The 13,675-nt window shown below is 51.1% G+C and overlaps 1 pseudogene; it reads left to right on the top strand.

The window, feature by feature from the left end:
• Positions 1-10,247: 10,247 nt before the first annotated feature.
• Positions 10,248-12,634, top strand: LOC120703286 (annotated as a pseudogene).
• Positions 12,635-13,675: the final 1,041 nt, after the last annotated feature.

The following is a 13,675-nucleotide window of genomic DNA, read 5'->3' on the forward strand; positions in this document are numbered from 1 at the left end:
CCTGAACAGATGCTATGCAATGAATGCAATGCAGGAGGTGTAAGTGAAAGCATTCAGGGATACAAAGATATGAGCAACATCTAGTCTCAAGCATGTGTGCATCCATAAACAAGACCTGCATCTAGCTCAACAGGGTATATCAAATCAGTCTAGAGCTAGGCAAGTTCAGTTTAGGAGAAATAAAAGCATCACCCATGATCTACCACTAACAAGTAGGGAATGGAAAGCAGTGCTAATCATACTCATACAGGTGATCCAAACTCAGCCAAGAACAAGTTGTTAACATTCATTTTTTCAATCAATTTTATAGCAATCAATTCTTAATGCCAGGGGTTGAAAGCTTGTCAAGCTTTACTTAGCAACGAGGCCAAGCCTATGTCAAAGACAATCAGAAGCTTAAAGCACTCATTTCAGTCATGCACAGCCTTGCCCGGGTTCTCACAAGTGCAAAGTGAGCCGTCCCGAAAGCTCGATCAGTGCGACAAGCAATCCCACCTGGATCTTTTCAATCCATTTCATGAGCAGTCCAAGCAATTTTTATCAGATTTAGATCATTTCAAGTATGAATTGCTGAACGAAAAGGCACACTAGTATGAATAAGATAGCAAAGCACATCAACACGCCCTAACATGCTAGTAGCCAAGACAGGGTGATCATGTTTTCAGATTTTCAAATCAAAATAGCTTAACTCAGATGATGTCATATACACAGTGGAGCAAGCTATACATGATCAAATTTAACAACTCACACTAGCAGGCACTAGAAGATCATAGCAATGTATACAAGAATGCTAGTGCAAGTGAGATAATGCAAAATGCAAACATGTACAATGCATATGCACAAGCAACTACCAAACCTAGAAAAACAAAGAGAAGCAAAACAAAGACCTACCAAGCTAACCAAAACAAAAGTCAGCGATCAAAAGGGGTAACAAACCCCAAACTCCCCTCGCAAGCGAGCAAAAGTGTCCTGCTCAAGCGGTTTGGTGAGAATATCTGCGGTTTGCCTATCTGAAGGGACATGGATCAAGTCTATGTGTCCTCTCTCATGATTGTCTCGCAGGAAATGGAATCGGATGTCTATGTGCTTGGTTCTGGAGTGTAGGACAGGGTTCTTTGCAATGCTAATGGCTGATATGTTGTCTACAAAGATGGGAACCCTACCGAAACTCAAGCCATAATCCTGCAAGGTTTGCTTCATCCAAAGTATCTAGGAGCAGCAGCTAGCAGCGGCAACATACTCGGCTTCTGTGCAAGAAAGCGCTACGCTAGCCTGCTTGCGAGAGGACCAAGACACCAAAGATGTACCGAGAAATTGACAAGTGCCGGATGTCGACTTGCGATCCAACCGACACCCACCGAAATCGGCATCGGAAAATCCCACCAAAACCAGAGAAGAATCCGCAGAATACCAAAGACCAAATTCAGGGGTGAATTTCAGATACCTGAAGATGCGTTTCACCACCTGCCTGTGGGAGGTGCGCGGAGAAGCCTGGTAGCGCGCACAAAGACAGACGCCGAACTGGATGTCCGGTCGCGTCGTCGTCAGGTACAGGAGTGAGCCGATCATGCTCCTGTACTCTTTCTGGTCCACCGCCTCGCCGTCCAAGTCCTCATCAAGCGCCGTAGATGTGCTGATCGGAGTCGGCTGAGGAGACAAGTCACTCATGTGGAACTTCCGCAGCAAATCTCTAGTGTACTTGGCTTGATGGACAAAAGTGCCCTGAGGAGTTTGCTTGATCTGCAGCCCGAGGAAGAACTGTAGCTCACCCATCATGCTCATCTCGAACTCCCTGGACATCTGCTCAGAAAACTTGGAGACAAGAGCGTGAGAAGAGCCACCAAAGATAATATCATCCACGTATATCTGAACTAAGAGAAAATCAGTGCCAGATCACATGAGGAACAAAGTTTTATCCACACATCCCATTTTAAAGCCCTGAGCCAGCAAAAAGGTTTTCAATCTATCATACCAAGCTCTAGTCGCATGTTTCAAACCGTAAAGAGCTTTCTGAAGTTTATAAACACGGTTTGGAAACTTGAGATTTTCGAAACTAGGGGGTTGCTTCACATAAACCTCTTCTTCGATAAAACCATTCAAGAAGGCAGATTTCACATCCATTTGGAAAACTTTAAAACCCTTGGAAGCAGCAAATGCAAGAAAGATTCGAATAGCTTCCAAACGAGCAACAGGGGCAAAAGTCTCCTCAAAATCAATACCCTCTTTTTGGCAAAACCCCTGGGCCACAAGACGAGCCTTGTTTCGAACAACCAAACCATCCTCACCCTGCTTGTTTTTGAAAACCCACTTCGTTCCGATGGGATTACAAGCAGGTGGAGGCTCGACTAAAACCCAAACATGGTTTCTTTCAAAATTTTCAAGTTCCTCATGCATGGCATTGACCCAATTAGAATCAGAAAGAGCGTGTCCAATATCTTTGGGCTCAAAAGAGGCAACAAACGCTGAATGAGCAAAGCCAGCGATACTTGTTACCTTGGACCTGGTGACTCGCTCGTTGAGATCACATAGCATCTGTTGAGGTGGATGGCGACGCTGAATGTGTCGCGGTGCTTCCCGTGTCGAAGTCGCCTCCTCCTCAACCAAAGCTGGTGTCTCCTCAGGTGCAGCTGGTGTAGCCTGAGTCACCTCCTCGAACAGCCCCCGGGAAATAGACGTAGTCGGGTCGGGGCCGTCGTCATCGTCCGAGCTCGTAGCAGAGATAGCTGGGTCCACAGCACGCGTGGTAGCCTCAGCCTCGCCATCTGCAGCTTCTTCCTCCTCATCTTCAAAGATGGAGGTGCCGAGCTCATCATCTCCTGCAACTTCAAAGACAAGAATTGCACGGTGCAGTCTCGTCGAAAGTGACTTCACAAGTCTCTCTGACGATGTTAGTATCAATAATCAGCACACGGTATGCTCTAGAGTGAGAAGCATAACCGAGAAAAATCCCGTCAGACGAGCGAGACTCAAACTTATCAAGATTTCCATCTTTCAGCACAAAGCACCGGCAACCGAAAACTCTGAGATGGTCAACACGGGGCTGGCGTCCAAACCACAACTCATAAGAAGTCCTGTGCATGAAAGCACGCAAAAAAATGCGGTTGGACACGTAACAAGCAGTGTTAACCGCCTCAGCCCAGTATTTGCGAGGAGTCCTATGCTCATCGAGCATCGTCCTCGCCATCTCAACCAGCGTCCGATTCTTCCGCTCTACAACTCCATTCTGCTGTGGAGTGTAGGGAGAAGAATACTGGTGTTCAAGCCCTTAATCACTGCAAAAGACATCAAAACGAGCGTTTTAGAATTCTGTGCCATTGTCAGAGCGGATCGCTCGCATGGCCTGGGGTAGCTCATTTTTCAATCTCAAGATCAAGTCTCGAACAAACTCGAAAGCCTCATCCTTGGTTCTCATGAAAAAGACCCAAGAATAGCGAGAAAAGTCGTCCACAATCACAAGCACGTACCACTTCCCACCAACAGACATCACCCTGGAAGGACCAACAGTGTCCATGTGTAGCAACTCTCCAGGATGAGAAGTCATCACCTGATTAACAGGCGGATGAGAAGCGGCAATCATTTTCCCGTGGCGACACGGATGGCAAACAAGATTCTTCTCAAACTTCAATTTGGGCAATCCTCGGATCGGGCCAAGTGAGCTCAGTCTCGACAACAAATCGAAGCTCAAATGTCCTAGTCTCCTATGCCACCTCCACAAATCAGAAGAAGAACCAGCCATCAAGCAATGAGAAGGGCCAAAAGGAGTTCCAGAGAAGTCAACCAAGAAAACTCGATCGCGAGGTGTAATCCGGCAAACCAAATCTCCCCTGGAATCCAAAACACGCGAACAGCCCTCCTTGAAGCGAACCTCAAACCCCTCATCAAGAAGTTGCGAAATAGAGAGCAAATTAAAACCAAGATTCGAAACCAAAGCAACTTCTCTCAGGGTAAAGCGATCAGAAACTCGAACAGCGCCAAGTCCACGTACCTTTCCTCTTCCATTATCCCCGAACACAATGTACTCCTTTGAGCGCATCGGGGTGAGGCTGGAGAACCATTTGTCATTTCCGGTCATGTGGCGCGAACAACCGGAGTCCATGATCCACCTGTTCTCCAAGCCTCCGACCTGCACATCAGTAGTGAGACAAAGGGTGAGCAAATGTCTCAACACTGGGGTTAGCAAAGTGAGAAGCAAACCAGTGTCGAGCCATTTGCTCTACAGAAGGGTTAGCAAAACCAGACAAAGCATATCCCCCGTCCCGTCTACCGCGTGACTGACGAACACCACCGCGAGGAAAGCGTGGAGCCTCAAAACCTCCTCCAAAGCCTCGGTCTCGTGGTCCATAGCCGTACTGAAAACGACCAGGAGCACGGCCGGCAAAGCGACCACCTGCTGGAGCACGGTAACCACCACCGTCTCCCTGACCTCCACCTACACGGCGCGCCCTAGCATCTCGCCTATCACCACGCCGAGAAGGATCATGCACCCGAGCAGAGTACATGTCCGTGTTCGGACTCTCCTGCTCTCTCCTCACAGCCCGTTTCCTCCTGAAGCAAAACTCCTCCAGGTGACCTTCCCTGTCACAGAACTCGCAGTGGTACCTCACCTCAAGTTTGGGAGGAGGAGGCCTAGCCTGCGGACGGGGAGGAGCAGCCCTCTTCTTCTGGGCAACCTGGGCTGTGGCAGCAGGGAGCGTGTCGAGGGAGTTCCTCAGCTCATTGGGCTTTGGAACCCAAACCTGCTTCTGCGGAGGTGCTTTTGGTGGTTCTTTAAGCACACCATCCACGGGGTCAACAAGCGAAGGCTGCGTGCTCGTGCTAGCAGTGTTTCCAGCAGCCTTGCCAATCTTACCGTACAACTTGTCAAAGTCTGACTTTGTGTACGTGTAACCGACCCCAAAGCCATCACCACGCTTGAACTGCTTAATCATCATGCCCAAATGCGGCTCACTGCTAGAGACCCAACTCAGAATCGCCCTAAAATAGGTATTCTCATTCTCTAAGTTGGCTTTCTCTACCGCAAGACTATCTAAATCAGCAATCAAACCAGGGCAAACAGAGCAGTCAATAGGTGGGCTAGACTCTATGACCTTAGTCTTTCCAAAAGACTTGATCAAAGCGTTCTTCTCCTCTAGCTCCGACCTAAGCGTGGGACAAAGCTTACAAGCACCAAGCAAAACTGGCCTAGACTTCATCTCCTCTAGCTCGCACACAACAGTAGCAAACTTAGACTGCAACGAAGCTAGATCAGACTTAAAGATAGGACACTCCTCGCATTCAAGCACATCGCTAACAAAAGGAGCATCCTTAACCAGTTCTAGTTCATGCTTGGCCTTAGCGAGCTCATGAGATACGTCAGCAAGCGAAGTCTTAGCAACATCTAAGTTCGCAACGTTCTCATCATGCTTGGCACGGAGAGCAACAAGATCGTTCATGTGAGATATGCAGCCAGCGCACTCATCCTCACTAGACTTCTCCCTAGCACAAGCCAGCTCAGCCCTAAGCTTTCTACGCTCTCTAGCTGCTTCTTTAAGCAGCCTTTTCTGGTTGTCGAGAGCGGCGTACAACTCCCTAACCTCTGTATCAAGCAGGTCGATCGTGGAGTTTACCTCTGAATCGCTCTCGGATCCAGGAGAAGAGCCGGAGTGCGTTGGTGTAGCATGTCCACCCGAAGACGCACGAGCACCATCGGCTTCGCCCGCCATGGTGCAGAAGCTCTTGCGTCGACCGGCCGCCAAGCAAAGGCCGATGAAGCCGGTGGCTTCCTTGTCCCGCTTCTTCTTCTTCTTGTCATCATCGTCGGAGGTCGGTGAAGAAGAGCGTTCGGTGTCGGAGCTCTTGTCGAGGTCGCTGAGCTGCACCAGGAAGGCCTTCTCCCGCTTCTTGGCCTTGTACTGGAAGCGCTTCTTGAGTGACTCCTTGTCGAAGCGTCCTCCCCGGTCACGACTATGGTGCTTGTGGCGCCGACGCTCCTTGTTGGAGCCTCCCTCGTCGCGGTCGTGGTGGCGGTAGTAGTCGAAGGAGTTGTTCTGGCCACCGCCGGACTTCTTGGGGCAATCGGCGATGAAGTGGTTCAGATCGCCGCAGTTGTAGCACCCGGGGTTCTTCTTCCTCTGCCTGTTGTGGTAGACGCGCTGGAACTTGCTGATGAGAAGGCACAAGTCGTCGTCGCCCAACGTCTCCAGCTGCTCATCTGAAACAGAAGGCAAAGAGGCAAGAGAAAAGCCAAGAGCAGAGTTAGCGTTAGAGCTCGATCCACCTGGGCCAGTCACAAGAGCGACGCTCTTGGAAGGAGGGGCACCATTGAGCTTGGCTCGTGTCTGGTTATCCACCTCCGCGGCCTTGAGCTTGCTGAAAAGCTCGTTCACGGTCAGAGTCTCATAGCCTGCAGACTCAATGATCGTGTTCACCTTGAGATCCCACACAGAGCGGTCAAGTGCGTAGAGCAACTTGAGAGCCTTCTCGTGCTCTGTGTACTCAAGAGCACCAGCAGATCTGTTCGCATTGACCTTGTTCACAATCGACTGAAAACGATTGAACATCAGGTCAATGCTCTCACCCGGCTCCTGTGTGAAGTTCTCGTACTCACGCCGGTGAGTCTCGAACAGTCTGGCCTTCACCTGAGGTGTACCCTCGTGGTAGTTCTCAAGGCACGTCCAAATCTTGTGGGCTTCCTGAAAACCCTGGACGCGTGAGAACTCCGCACGAGAAACGCCAGCGAACAAGGCATTGACGGCCTTGGCGTTAGCCTCGTGCTGGGTCACCTGAAGAGGCGTGGTCCGAACAGCCAGCACCTCGTAAAGCTGGTTCTTGGTAATCTCCCAGACCACGGCTCCTATGCTCTGCAGGAAGGCTCTCATGCGAACCTTCCAGTAGGCATAATCCTCGCCGGAAAACACCGGGATCTTACCAAGACTCGTCATGGTCGCCGAGTGGTTTTCGAACCGGTTAAGGTATTGAAAACCTCAACCGAGCTCTGATACCAATTGTGGGACCGAAGCCGGCGACCAGAGGGGGGGTGAATGGGAGCCGATCAAAATTTCTTCGAAATTCGAATCGTCGGCCTATGTCCCAACATCGCCCAAGCCCTCAAGCGTTCTGACCAAAGTTTGGAGTAGCTATTGAAAAGCTAAACCAACACAACAGCCCTCGAACGAGCGAGTGAAAACCCAAAGCAATTCGGAAGCGATTCGAGAATATCAGCCAACCTGATCAGCCTGACCGGTGCACTGGACCGGTATGACCGGTGCACTGGACCAGTCTGACCGGTCGGGGCTGTGCAAAAGAGAGCAGACCGGTCTGACCGGTCTGACCGGTGGCACCCAGAAAACCCCCGAAAACTTAGATTCAAACGGTGAATCTTGATCAAACGACCACGAAAAGCGGTGAAACTTGGGGGATTGCTTCGCCCCTACCCCGTGATCATATCCCCAAAAGATCTCGGTCTAAATATCAACGAATCTAGAGAATTATGGGGAAGATCAAAAGGGATTGGGGTTTTCTCAAAAACTCGAAAACTTCAATTCTGAAGAGCTCATGATTCCAGAGGGATTGGCACGAAGCTAGAAGCACAGGAATCACTCCAAAGAACCCTACGAACCGTCGCAATCAAGTGCATCAAAACCAAAACGAAAATCCATCACAAAAAGCACAAGAGGGACAGAATTGGATTGATTCAAAAGCCCAGAGGGCACAAGGAGGATGAGGCCTCCTTTCCCAATCACATCCAATACAAAGTCTCACAAATCCATGGACAAATCTACTCTAAAGAGAGAAACAGGGGGAGGAGAACACAGGGGCGGCGGCCTGGAGAAACAGAGAGTCCACGAACAGATTACAAAAGCCGCTATTAACCTAACACAAGTGAAGGGGTATTTATACCCGCGGGACCGGTCAGACCGGTACGCTGGACCGGTCAGACCGGTTGGTTAGACCGGTCAGACCGGTGCCAGGGACCGGTCAGACCGGTTGGCCTGCAGCACCCCCTGTACACGATCTCATCCGACGGCCGAGGGTCTTTCTTCGAAACGAAGTATTCTCCGCGATGCCGCCGTCTTGATGAAGATCCAGTCCGCGGTTTTGGAGGGTCCGCGAAACCCGGGTAGGTGGCCTGTTTTGAGAAAACCGCCAAAACCTCACGCGCGGGAAGATTCCCGCCTCCACGCCGTGGCCCTAGACGCCGTTCCCGCCTCGGCCTTCTGACAGCCCTAGACGCCGTCCGACGCCCGTCACCTCCTCGCCCGCAGCGAGACCCTAGACGCCGTCGACGCCCGTCGCCTCCGTCAGTCCCGAGACCGACGCCCGTTCCTCCACGACTTGGCGTCTTCAACCGCCGTCCGCCTCCTTAGTTTTGTGGCGCAAACCAAGAAATCCGCCTTCCATCGCCGCTTGCGCCCTCGATCCAGGAGTGGACGCCACAGCTGCCGCCCGGTCCGAGCTCCGGTCCCGGCTGCCCTTCACCGCCGTCCACCGCACGGTCCATCGGCCACAGCACCTCCACGGCAGCTCCCCGTCGACACTCAACGCCCGTGTACCTGCAATCCAAAGATCAAGCGCACGATCACACCGCACGGTTGACAATTTACTCATCACAAGCAGGATAGAGTACTCAACATTCCTCATCTCCTTACACGATTGCATCATTAACAGCTATAAATCATTGAAAATACCAAATTTCCATCCTGGCCTCAATAAATTTCCGCACAAAAAATTTCCGCATGATTCTTCTCTTCCAAATGATAAGATAGAAAACCTAATTCTCTCAACACTGCTGTAGGCTGGCAGGCTGCTAGCTACACACCGCGGATTGACACCTTAAAACTGTTTGCAAAAATGAATTGAGACCCACAACACATCGAAAGTGGTGGCTTCTATATATTGGCTTCCCTACATATAGACCTTCCCCTAACTCCCAAGAAAAGCCATTTTGACAAACCTTTTGCACATGTGCTTCATCATCTCAAATCTTTTTGACTGGAGGCGCCATCTTTTTAAAAAAAAATAATGCAAAGACACAGCTGTTTCATTCATTGTTTTTCATAATATTTCCCTGTTTTACTATAAATAAAATAATTGTGGCAACTAAAACTACCCAAAAACTTATTCTAAGAACATCCTATTTCTCCCCCATAGGATATGGGGATCCAATTTAATTTGTGATGAACTTAAAAAGATCTCTCTACCACGTGTGACACGAGTAACATGACATCATGGACGTGCCTCGAGAAAGGGAAGTCGCAGGTCACAATGAATTCCTTCTCGTATGCCAACAGTAGACGACAAAAATTGATGAAAACGTACAATGATCTTTATAGGTGATGCAAGACTATTCTACACCGAGAACCACAGCCCAACAGTACTGAAAAGCGATAGTTCAATTCATTGGAAAACAAAAAATATATATTTGCTGTATTTGTGTAGGCAATTTTATTTCAGCCGTAAAACAAAATATATAGTGGAAGGTTTCTTCTATTTAGAATGTGAGACTTGAATGTATATTATGAATTGCATTTATCATTCAAACTATTCTATGCCACCATATTTGTCTGTATCAAATGAACGAAATAGTAGTCTTAGTACATGAATTTAAGATTATTTAATGGAACAAGTCAAAAGTAATATGCTGGAACTCCAGTACGATTAAAAATGTTACTGAATACTCTTTTAACTTTGCAATACTGAGGACCTTTTTACTTCTTGAAGTACAGGAATTACTTAGGACTCCGGCTAATTTAAAACCGAGCATATTCAAATAAAAAATGCAAACTTTATAAAAAAATTATTTAAAAATGAAAGGAGGCAAGGTTGTTTTTTATTAAAAGTATACTATTTATTATCATCCGCCTTAATTAATGGGCTATCTACAATAATGAAACAGTAAATTTTAATGTTCGACTAAGTAAGACTAGTTTCAATGGGAGTTTTGCATGGCACATTTACTTAGATTTGAAAATTAGGTAACTGTGCCATGAGAGTTTTATAGGGATGAAACTCCTCTCATATATGATGAAACTCTTCCTTATTTCTCCTCATAAATACCTTGTCAAATCAGCAAAAAATGGTGATATGGCATAGATAATGCTTGTAAAATTCTCCATAAAACTTTCACTGAGACTGCTCTAAGTTCTAACTCTGATATAGTGGTAAGAAAATAACAAAACGATAATGCATGAGGTGGTTGAGTAGAATCTAACTTGGACTGTAGTAACAAGACGGGGACGGGGTAGCAAGTACAAGATGTCATCTATCGCGCCATTTCCGTCGTCCCAATGCAAGTCTGTGGCGACGCCATGCGCATTGCGGCGATGGATGGCACCGTGCTGTGCGCCGCCAACCACGTGCCCCTGACGCCCATCAGCTTCCTTGAGCGCGCCGCTCTCGTCTACCCCGACCGCCCGGCCATCGTCGCAGCATCCGGTCGTCTCTCCGGCGCGCCGCCGCGCACTTGGCGCGAAACTCGGGCGCGCTGCACCCGCCTCGCCGGAGCTCTCGCCGGACTCGGCGTCGCGCGCCACGACGTGGTAATTTAGAGACAGTAAACTGGTTTTCTTATCATCCACGAGCAGCTAGTAGCTGTAGTTCTGTAATAGTCAGTAATCTTTTTTTTTTGAAAGAATAGTCAGTAATCTTAGCCATTTCTTGCTCTCTTAGAAGGGTGACTTAGTAAGATTTTTTTTTCCCGTAGTAATATGCGTTATGCAGAGGCTGCTGCGTCAAGAATCAAACTTGGCATCAAGACTAAGAAATTTAGTGATTCAGATTTGGAGCATCTGTCACGTTTGGTAAGGTACTAGCATCATAAGCCGGCTATGGACAACTTCCTTTTGTTTTGCAGGTCGCCGTGTTGGCGCAAAATATTCCTGCGATGTACGAGCTCCACTTCGGCATCCCCATGGCCGGCGCCGTCATCTGCGCGCTCAACTCGCGCCTTGACGCCACCATGGCGTCGGTCCTGCTGCAGCACTCGGAGCCCAAGGTCATCTTCGTCGACTACGCTCTGCTCGACGTCGCAAAAGAAGCTCTCAGCCTCGTGAGTAAGGCCGCCGGAGCTCGGCCGCCCCATGTGGTGCTTATCAAAGAGCTTCTCGACAAATCGCCGTCACCTAACGATCCCCAAGCGAACGAGAGAACATCGGTTTAAGCCTATCATCACTACGACGAGTATGAGGCGCTCATCAGCAATGGCGGGTCGCCGGACTTCAGAATCCGGCGGCCGGCCGACGAGAACGAGCCGATAGCCCTCAACTACACGTCAGGGCGCTTACCTGAACAGCGTCGCGACCGTGCTCATGAACGAGATGGTGGGCGCGCCGGTCTACCTGTGGACCGTGCCGATGTTCCACTGCAACGGCTGGTGCCTCGTGTGGGGCGTCGCGGCCAAGGCCGGAACCAACGTCTGCCTCCGCAAGGTCACCGCCGCCGCCATCTTCGACAGCATCGCACGGCATGGAGTGACGCACATGGGCGGCGCGCCGACGGTGCTGAGCATGATCGTTAACGCCGCCGCGGAGGAGCGGAAGCCGCTGCCCAGCGGGAGGCCGCCGGTCACGGTCAAGGCCGGCGGGGCGCCGCCGCTGCCACAGGTGCTGCTGCGGATGGAGGCGCTTGGGTTCCTCGTCATCCACGGGTACGGCCTGACGGAGACGTACGGCCCGGCCACGGTCTGCGCGTGGAAGCCCGAGTGGGACGCGCTGCCGCCGGAGCAGCGGGCGAGCGTCAGGTCCCGGCAGGGGCTCCACCACCTGGGGCTGGTGGTGGACGTGAAGGACCCCGCGACGATGCGGAGCGTGCCGGCGGACGGGCGCGCCGTGGGGGAGGTGATGCTCCGCGGCAACACGGTGATGAGCGGGTACTACAAGGACGCGGCGGCGACGGCGGAGGCCCTGGCCGGCGGGTGGCTCCGGTCGGGCGACCTGGCGGTCCGGCACGGCGACGGGTACGTGAAGATCGTGGACCGGTGCAAGGACACCATCATCTCCGGCGGGGAGAACATCAGCACGATCGAGGTGGCGGCGGCGCTGTTCGCGCACCCCGCCGTGGCAGAGGCGGCGGTGGTCGGGCGGCCGGATGAGTACTGGGGCGAGACGCCGTGCGCGTTCGTGAAGCTCCGGGACGGCGGCGGCGCCGGGGGGAGCGTGGGTGCGGAGGAGGTGATCGCCTTCTGCCGGGCGCGGCTGCCACGCTACATGGCGCCGCGAACGGTGGTGTTCGTCGCGGAGCTGCCCAAGACGGCGACGGGGAAGGTGCAGAAGGTCGCGCTGCGGGAGAGGGCCAGGGCCATGGGCAGCATCTCCGGCTCCATTTCCAGGCAACAGCTAGGAGCTGGATCAGAATCAGAGTCAGGAAGAGGAACAAGGAGCCAGCTCTGATTGTAGGAATCACTGATGCTTTCCCAGTAACGAATTCAACTAAGACTCTGGGTGCATTTTTATGTGCGTTGAATGAACTTGTCAATGATATGCTTTGACATGCATGTGTTGGGATCGTGGCGTCGTAAGTGGCGAAAGGATTGTTAATTAGTATTACTACTCAGCGCTCCAAAATCAACACATGACAAACCTGTAATAATTTCATCCAGAACTTTTGTAGTTTGTCTAGTGTGTTTATTTCTAGACTACTATTAAAAGTACAATTGAAAGGATGCCGTGCAAATCAATTGACTAATATACCTGGTCGCTTGCATGATCAATTTTGCAATCAGCAAACAATTCAAGATCCCTGCACGAGGAGTTGTTTTGGACATGTGCAGCAAGGTAGTGACAAGCACAAAATTAATATAATTCACTGAACAGTTAATTAATTACATGCATGTGCTTTGAGATTGCTGCAACTAGTTCTCAAAAGATCAGGTTTGCTTGAATATGCGTGCTTACTTGCTGGCTCTCGTACGTTGACCTAATTAAACACGCCTCCCCAGCTGTCGGTGTCCCGACCCGGGGGCCCGAATCCCAACTAGTAAATGCTGCGTGTTTCCTCGTCCCAGATGGTGATGCAAGAGGCAATCACAGTAACGCACGGTTTTATCCTGGTTCCGGCCGCGGTGCCGTACGTCCAGCAAATGGGGTGTGCGAGGGCACTGTATTATCTTGCACCCGGGGTGCTTGTAGTAGGGGTTACAAGCGAGGCGAGAGAGGGAGAGAAGCTCCCAAGTCTCTGCTAGAAGTGGAGTCGGTTGGGATGAGTGCTCAGTAGTGCTGAGAGTTCTCTGAGGAGAAATCAGAGAACTCGATTCCAACCCGGCCTAAGGAAGCCCACCTCCTCCTTTTATAGTCACAAGGAAGGGCGGTGCACATGAGTGGGGGTATGGAAGTCGTCGTTTTCCCTTAAATCGCGGGGTACAGTGGTCGAACACTGTAGGAAGTGTACTGTGGGAAGGCGGCGCGCGTCGCTGTCGTCCTGGATTTCGTCCTTGGTCCCGCGGAGATGGCGCCGGTCGTCCTGCAGTATCCCGGCGGTAGTAATGGCGTGGGACGGTCCCGGACCCCCTGGTCGGAGTGCGGGCGCGCACACTAGAAGGTCCGGGAGCGCGTGGAAGTCCCGGACCCCACAAGGGGGAAGTCCGGGGTCTCGCCCGTGCGTGCTGAGTGCCCCTCTCGGAAGGACACGTGACATCGTCGGACCCCTTCCCCAGCGGGAGATGGGTCCGGATGGTGGGTGTCGGCAGAACAGTAACGGGGGC

Source organism: Panicum virgatum, chromosome 4K (assembly GCF_016808335.1).
Source record: "Panicum virgatum strain AP13 chromosome 4K, P.virgatum_v5, whole genome shotgun sequence".
In the NCBI taxonomy this organism is placed as follows: Eukaryota; Viridiplantae; Streptophyta; class Magnoliopsida; order Poales; family Poaceae; genus Panicum; species Panicum virgatum.